The 8,411-nt window shown below is 42.1% G+C and overlaps 1 pseudogene; it reads left to right on the plus strand.

Moving 5' to 3' along the window:
- LOC107673970 (histone deacetylase 4-like) overlaps nucleotides 1-8,411 on the plus strand; it is a 48,130-nt pseudogene that overhangs the window by 8,521 nt on the left and 31,198 nt on the right.

The following is an 8,411-nucleotide window of genomic DNA, read 5'->3' on the forward strand; positions in this document are numbered from 1 at the left end:
AAATGTACTTGCACATCGGCTTTTATGATGCGAGATTAATGTCAACACAGCCCACTGTGAACATCCTTGTAATTCGCTTCAACCTTTTTGAACTTTATGAATGATTATTTTAGGTTCAAATGGTGCGTGTGTAAGGAACTGGAAGCAAGCAGAATACGGCTGTTTCTAAAGCACGCAGCACCATCTGCTGTTAAAAGCTAAGCTCAGAATCGATTCAAGAGAGAATCATGATGTCTTCGGAAAATCTCAGAATTGATGCAGAATCATTTCTCGATTCGCGATGCATCGATGTATTGTCCCAGCCCTAATAAAATGCATCATGGGACTGGCGTTTTCTCGCTGTGTGTGTTTGTTTCGTTCACTGAGTCGATGAAGTGGGCTGATTTGGGCCTCTGGAGTTTTCTGTTGTAAATACTAACATGTAACTTGTAATATTGAACTCACTGTTCACCCTAACCAGGGCTCGGAAAATTTCAAAATCCTTGGTTGCCCTTTGGGCAGGCACTCTTCAGATTTTGGTAGCATGAAACAAATTTAACTAGCAATTTTTATATAGAAAATTAGATAGGAATCGAAATGTCAATCAAAAACATTTTCAAAACACAAATATCAAGGAAGGAGTTTTATTTCACTGTTTACAGGGTATCTGCAGAATTTTTAAAAATAAATTTAATGACCCTTTTGAAGAGCTGCACAAATAAAATGTGTACCATATGAGTGGGTTAGAGACTCAATGGTAACACATTTAACTGTACAATGACATGATTTACAGTTCAGATTCAGGTTTTCACAAAAACAAAGTCTTATAAAATGATAACCATCACATTTCAGCCTTTAAACCATTTTTAAGAGAAGGGATGAGTCGAAAGTATAAATTATTATATTAATTTAAAACAAATATTACTGTCTTAATTGTTTAGACTTTTAGAAGGCACGTTAGCTTCTTTCAGATTTACAACTCTACGTGTTTGCTGCGTAACAACATGGGTCGATATCAGCATTGATCTGAACATAAACAGCAGAAGGCTTATTGAAAATGCATAGTAATTCTCTTCCACTAGGTGGTGCTTTTGAAATGGCAGAAATATAGTGGTTTCCCCTGTAACGGCTTTATACAGCTGCACTCATAGATGCTACTTTATCAGGCATTACAGGCAAGATGAAAAGAAAATGCCATCAAAACTAGGGATCTGACGGTGTGGAAATTGTCAACCGGTATATAAACTTCACTTTTTAAGACTAAAATTAATTCTTAAAAGATGGATTCATTATTATTATTAATGAAAAGCACAACAATAAAACAGTACAATGACAAACTAGCTTATATAACGTTTATTAACAAAAACAAATAAGACGAGGCATTGCATACACCACATGCTGTATTATGTATCAACTAATAAATTATAGAAAGTTTAGCAATCACAGTGGAGTCAGATAAATAAAAAAAATTATTAAAAAGCCTCCGTAGCATGATATCAGGTAAACGGCAAAGACAACAGGCTTTTCAAAATGAAAACAAAAAGAAAATTGAAACTAAATTGGCTGTCGGTGACGGTGCTTGCATGCTTTATTTGTTTGCCAAGAAAACCAACATGTTCACCTCCTCTGGTTTAAGCAGCAGTCATTTACGCTCGCACTCTTCACGTGATCAGTGAAGTCTGGCTCTGCAGCGTGAGCTGGATGGAGCACAGCAGACACTTTCAGTTTACAATTGTAGTGTCTGTTGTCCAACTGAACTAAATGGTTTTTATTTCTATAAAAAGCAAAACGACTGTGGGGCAGGGCTTGACGCTTACCTTTTTCCCAAGGAGCACATGTGCGAAGTTGAAAAATGTAGGAGCACATTAAAAAAATGTAGGGTGCAATGCAAATTTTTCTAATTATGTGTTTTATCTTAATAAGGGGATATAAGGAGACATTTACAAACACAATTATTACATTTATCAGAATACAGAAAGTACACAAGGTTTTTAAATAATTTTGCTTCAGACTCTATTTAATAGGCTATTTATGTAATTATTTATATTCCTATTAAATTGTATGTACATTAGGTATGTGACCGTATCACATTTTCGCAATAGTCGTTGAAGCTTTTATCACGGTATATGGTTTTATCACAATATATAATTTAGAAAGTAAAAAAAGCGTTGTCCTCCTAACAGGTTAAATAACTTTATTAAAGAGGTCATATGATGCTATTTTAAAGATCATTATTTTGTGTATTTGGTGTAACAGAATATGTTGACATGCTTTAATGTTCAAAAAATTATTTTTCAAATACTGTACATTATTGTAGGTCCTCTATGCCCCGCCTCTCTCAAACACGTCGTTTTCAACAAAGCCCTTCCTTTGACAAGCGCAGTCTGCTCTGATTGGCCAGCTGACCCAGTGCATTGTGATTGGCCGAACACCACAAGCACGCGTCGGAAATGTAACGCCCCTTACCATAATCGCGAGCTTCAGCTTTCAAAGTAAATATCAAGACAGTTAATAATGTGGTTAGTTTTACCATCAGTTCAAGCCCGAAAGGGCAACAGAGTCGCGTGACAGACACAGTGATGATGCAGTACACAAGCCACGGTTAAGACAGCTGACATGCTATGATTTCAGACAGGCAGTTCACTCTCCTGTGATGTGACCCGGTTCCCCTCACACACACACACACGACGCGTTACTCTGCGCTGCGCAAAACTCCGCATTTGAACAGTCAATAGCAAATACTTAAACTAATAACAAAACATCGGCCGATATGAGCCTGTCGCCGATATATCGGTATCGGCGAATATGCTGCCGATATTACATTTTTTTTTTTACAGAACATATAATGCAGATAAAATGCTTGAAATGGTGTAATTACTTAGTTTTTCCAGCAGAGCGCGCTCCGTTGTTTGCTACTGGCGAGCTGGATAAAACGCTTTAAAGCTGAAGTCTATGGAAAACCATTGAAACTTTGAACGGCCATATCTACATAACGGCGTGGCAAATCCGCATCAAATTCGGGGGATCCCTTCAGCTCGAGGAACCCTCTCGAACACGAATCGAGTGTATGTCTCGAGGCCCTCTTTCGAATGAGACCACCCCCGCGTGGATAGCCCCCGGGGTTCGGGAGTTTGACAATGAACACATTGCAACCATGCTTGGGACGGCCCACATAAACGAGCAAAATTGTGACTTTTCTTATACCATTTAGCTTTTAAGGATTAAGGCTTTTTAAGGACCTGCGGGAACCCTGTGTTTAAGATGATGGGCAGTGATACATTTTGGGAGCCGACTGGAAAACATGGTAGCCCCGGGACGTCAGGCTAGCAATTTTGTGAGCCCTGCCAACACTCTACGCACACCTTGGCAATATAATCGCCATTGGCTAGTACATTTTTTAGCTTACTCGCCAGACTGATATACACGCACATATACACACACACACATACATACATATACATATATAAATATGATTCCACCAAATCAGCTTATCTTTGTAAAATGGCACAGCTTGTGTTATTTATCTTATTTACACGATGGCATGTCATTTCGTTCTCTACGTTATGGTCGCGCTCTCTGCATCACGCACAGCGGAGTTCCGCCCGATGCGCACACACTCACACACACACACACGTGAGCCCACTCCCACTAGTATTTGTAAATATTAAGCCACAAAACGATTCATATTTAAATATGAATTCTGCGTGACGCTTCTGGTGATATTAACATCTGCCGTCTCACTAATGAGGACATAAATACATGAACAACATCTCCAGAACTGCTCTGAGAGTCACTTCATGAGCATTTGACTGTTTCATTTCAGTAAAACTATCATCATGTCAGAAATGTAAACTTGAGGGCATTGGCAGAAATATATTACTATTGTTGAGTAGAATGTACGTAACAGGCTGCTACTACTACTGGTGTAAATAACATTTTTGGAAATTAATGGCAAACTCCTTGCTGATTTCTTATAGTAGCCAGCATTTTATGTACCCAAAATCGACAAGTAGATAAAAAATATATGTATTTGCATGATTTGATTAATTACAGCTTAACTGCAAATAAAAAACAAAAATATTATGGGAAACAACTGATGGACAGTAGTGTTTCCCCTGCCATTATATTAGCACACACACACACACACACACACACACACACACACAAGTGAGCACACTCCCACTCCCATTGGTATTTGTAAATATTAAGCCACAAAACGACTATTTAATATGAATTCTGCGTGTCTCTGTGTTAATGAATGGCGCAGACGCGCGGTTTTGTTTACTACTTGTACTGAAGCGCGCGTGACGCTTCTGGTGATATTAACATCTGCCGTCTCACTAATGAGGACATAAATACATGAACAACATCTCCAGAACTGCTCTGAGAGTCACTTCATGAGCATTTGACTGTTTCATTTCAGTAAAACTATCATCATGTCAGAAATGTAAACTTGAGGGCATTGGCAGAAATATATTACTATTGTTGAGTAGAATGTACGTAACAGGCTGCTACTACTACTACTAAAATTAAAACCTTATTTTTAAGGAATAAGCATTCAATATTTCTTCAATGTTTTAATTGTAACATTAAATTACCTTTATTTTCCAAAAAATAACATTTGTTTAATTTTCATTACTTAAAAGATAGATTAAATGAATTTTTTATGCCTTAAAAATGTAAATACACAACACAGAATTTCTGAGCAAAAAATCATAAGGCTATTGTAAGAATAAATGAAACTTGTTTTATGCTTTCAAATAATTAGACATGCTAAAACAGAATTTGGTTACAATAAAACATAAGGTTGCAAAAATAAAACATTTCATAGGGTCCTAAACATGTAATATTTGTTAAACTTTTAATAAATTGATGTTAAATTGTTTAAGTTTCATGATTTTAATTAATTAGACATGCTTTTTGATTAATAAAATGTAATTTAACCATTAAAAAGGAGTCCAGAAAAAAAAAAACGGGCACGCACATATAAACAGAATTCCCTGATGCGCACGGCTCTGTGCTCGCTGCGATGGGGCCTCATTAGATGAACATCAAAGCAGTTTCCCGGGGTTGTCTAGTCCTTGGAAATTTCCCAAAAATAGAAGCTTGTGGCGGATTTGCCACCCTGGGGAAATTGCCTGTTATTTTTGTCCTTTTCTGGATAGAAACCCAAGTCAGTGCTTCTGCTGCTGCATTACAAAGGGAAAAAAGCTGTGTGGTAAATATCAAGCTAATGGCTGGTAAAAATAACCACAGATTGAACCGAGATTGAACAGGCGTTGAGCTGAGTATGTGTGTTGAGCGTCTCTGTCAGTCTGCATGTCTGTTTGCATACTGATGATGCCCGCTGCACTGTTGCATGCCTTTTCCTCCATCCCTCCATCCATCCATCCATCTCTCTCTCGCTCTCTCTCTCTCTCTCTCCCTCTCTCCCTCTCTCCCTCTCTCTCTCTCTCGCTCTCTCGCTCTCTCTCTCGCTCTCTCTCTCGCTCGCTCTCTCTCTCGCTCTCTCTCTCGCTCGCTCTCTCTCTCGCTCTCTCTCTCGCTCGCTCTCTCTCTCGCTCTCTCTCTCGCTCGCTCTCTCTCTCGCTCTCTCTCTCGCTCGCTCTCTCTCTCGCTCTCTCTCTCGCTCGCTCTCTCTCTCGCTCTCTCTCTCGCTCGCTCTCTCTCTCGCTCTCTCTCTCGCTCGCTCTCTCTCTCGCTCTCTCTCTCGCTCGCTCTCTCTCTCGCTCTCTCTCTCGCTCGCTCTCTCTCTCGCTCTCTCTCTCGCTCGCTCTCTCTCTCGCTCTCTCTCTCGCTCGCTCTCTCTCTCGCTCTCTCTCTCGCTCGCTCTCTCTCTCGCTCTCTCTCTCGCTCGCTCTCTCTCTCGCTCTCTCTCTCGCTCGCTCTCTCTCTCGCTCTCTCTCTCGCTCGCTCTCTCTCTCGCTCTCTCTCTCGCTCGCTCTCTCTCTCGCTCTCTCTCTCGCTCGCTCTCTCTCTCGCTCTCTCTCTCGCTCGCTCTCTCTCTCGCTCTCTCTCTCGCTCGCTCTCTCTCTCGCTCTCTCTCTCGCTCGCTCTCTCTCTCGCTCTCTCTCTCGCTCGCTCTCTCTCTCGCTCTCTCTCTCGCTCGCTCTCTCTCTCGCTCTCTCTCTCGCTCGCTCTCTCTCTCGCTCTCTCTCTCGCTCGCTCTCTCTCTCGCTCTCTCTCTCGCTCGCTCTCTCTCTCGCTCTCTCTCTCGCTCGCTCTCTCTCTCGCTCTCTCTCTCGCTCGCTCTCTCTCTCGCTCTCTCTCTCGCTCGCTCTCTCTCTCGCTCTCTCTCTCGCTCGCTCTCTCTCTCGCTCTCTCTCTCGCTCGCTCTCTCTCTCGCTCTCTCTCTCGCTCGCTCTCTCTCTCGCTCTCTCTCTCGCTCGCTCTCTCTCTCGCTCTCTCTCTCGCTCGCTCTCTCTCTCGCTCTCTCTCTCGCTCGCTCTCTCTCTCGCTCTCTCTCTCGCTCGCTCTCTCTCTCGCTCTCTCTCTCGCTCGCTCTCTCTCTCGCTCTCTCTCTCGCTCGCTCTCTCTCTCGCTCTCTCTCTCGCTCGCTCTCTCTCTCGCTCTCTCTCTCGCTCGCTCTCTCTCTCGCTCTCTCTCTCGCTCGCTCTCTCTCTCGCTCTCTCTCTCGCTCGCTCTCTCTCTCGCTCTCTCTCTCGCTCGCTCTCTCTCTCGCTCTCTCTCTCGCTCGCTCTCTCTCTCGCTCTCTCTCTCGCTCGCTCTCTCTCTCGCTCTCTCTCTCGCTCGCTCTCTCTCTCGCTCTCTCTCTCGCTCGCTCTCTCTCTCGCTCTCTCTCTCGCTCGCTCTCTCTCTCGCTCTCTCTCTCGCTCGCTCTCTCTCTCGCTCTCTCTCTCGCTCTCTCTCTCGCTCTCCCTCTCTCCCTCTCTCCCTCTCTCTCTCTCTCTCGCTCTCCCTCTCTCCCTCTCGCTCTCTCTCTCGCTCTCTCTCTCGCTCTCCCTCTCTCCCTCTCTCCCTCTCTCTCTGTCTCTCTCTGAGTTGGAGTGCATGCTGGGAGCGAGTGGACGGAGCCGGTTGGTCCTCGCTCTCTCTCTCTCTCGCTCACTCTCTCGCTCACTCTCTCTGGGGTTATTTATAGCCGTGCTGTGAAGAAGTGAATAGCCTTTTCATGTTCTCTGTAATTACTATCTGCTGCAGGAAAGACGGGGCAGTGCTGCAACTGCTGCTTTACTGCTCACTTACACTGTTATTTACACCTTTATTTACACAGTCACTGGACTAACCCTAACGCCTGACCTTAAAGGCTCCATACTTCAGAAACCTGCATGATTGGCTCACTTGTTCAGAAGAACAGTTTAACATGCCAGAATTTAACTAACAATAAAGGAAAAAGTAAATCACTAGCTGTATGTTTTCAGGTAAAAAGTAGAATGTCACTGTTAGAGAGAAAAATCTATTTCCAGTAACACTTTACAGTAAGGTTCATTAGTTAACATTAGTTAACTATTTTACTTGACATGAACCAAGGATCTTTCAAGCTGTTTAATGCCACTCAGCGGGTGTTGCATGCATCAGTCCAAAAGAAGTTAAATAAAAAGCACCCATCCATAAAAATGTGTCTCACACGGCCCCTGGGGGGTGAACAAAGGCCTCCTGTACAGGGCTCTACAGTGCGACCATTTCAGTCGCATTTGCGATCATCATCATATTTGTGATTGCGCTCAGGGAGCTTCAAAGGTTTCTACGTGTTTTTGCAGCGTTGAGTAATGTGTCACAGACATATCTCACGAATCCTTTCATAAGCAAAGTGAGATTCATTGCGCAGTGTAGAGAGCTTCGTTGATTATAAATGTGAGATCGCAATTAACTAAGATGAGTGGCAGCTTTTAATGATTTTTAAGGGAGTTTGTAAATGTGATACTGATTTAATACAACAGTTCAATAAACAAGAAGTTAATATTAAGTGACTTACATTGTCTGACTATAACACTATTGTCTGATTTTGCTCTATTGCGTCATCGAAAATAGTTTAAAACAAAGAATGCGCATCTCCATTCAAACACAGCGGTGTTTCGTTTATGAATGAATGGGCATTTCTAAACGAATCTAGTGAGTCAGTGATTCATGATTACCCATTCATAAAGACATCCTGAATGAATCAGCCGTTCGAATGAATCAATTAAATGAATGATTCAGTGATAAAATCAGTGACTTGCCACCACCTGCTGTCAGTTTTAGTTTAATTTTTAAAGTATCTTTTCAGTTATTTAAATCATTTAATATTTCTATATTCAAGATGTTGTATTTAAAACATTAATCTCATCATGGATTTATGGATTTAATTGCACTCATGCCACTTCTGAGCCTCATTAAATGTCTGAAAGTACACCAGGCCACGTTTGTGTTCTTCTGTGCCACCTCTACAAATTAATTTTGTTAATACTGATTTCATTTGATTGGTAACTTAT

This window comes from Sinocyclocheilus anshuiensis, unplaced genomic scaffold (assembly GCF_001515605.1).
Source record: "Sinocyclocheilus anshuiensis isolate Anshui unplaced genomic scaffold, SAMN03320099.WGS_v1.1 scaffold953, whole genome shotgun sequence".
Taxonomy (NCBI): Eukaryota; Metazoa; Chordata; class Actinopteri; order Cypriniformes; family Cyprinidae; genus Sinocyclocheilus; species Sinocyclocheilus anshuiensis.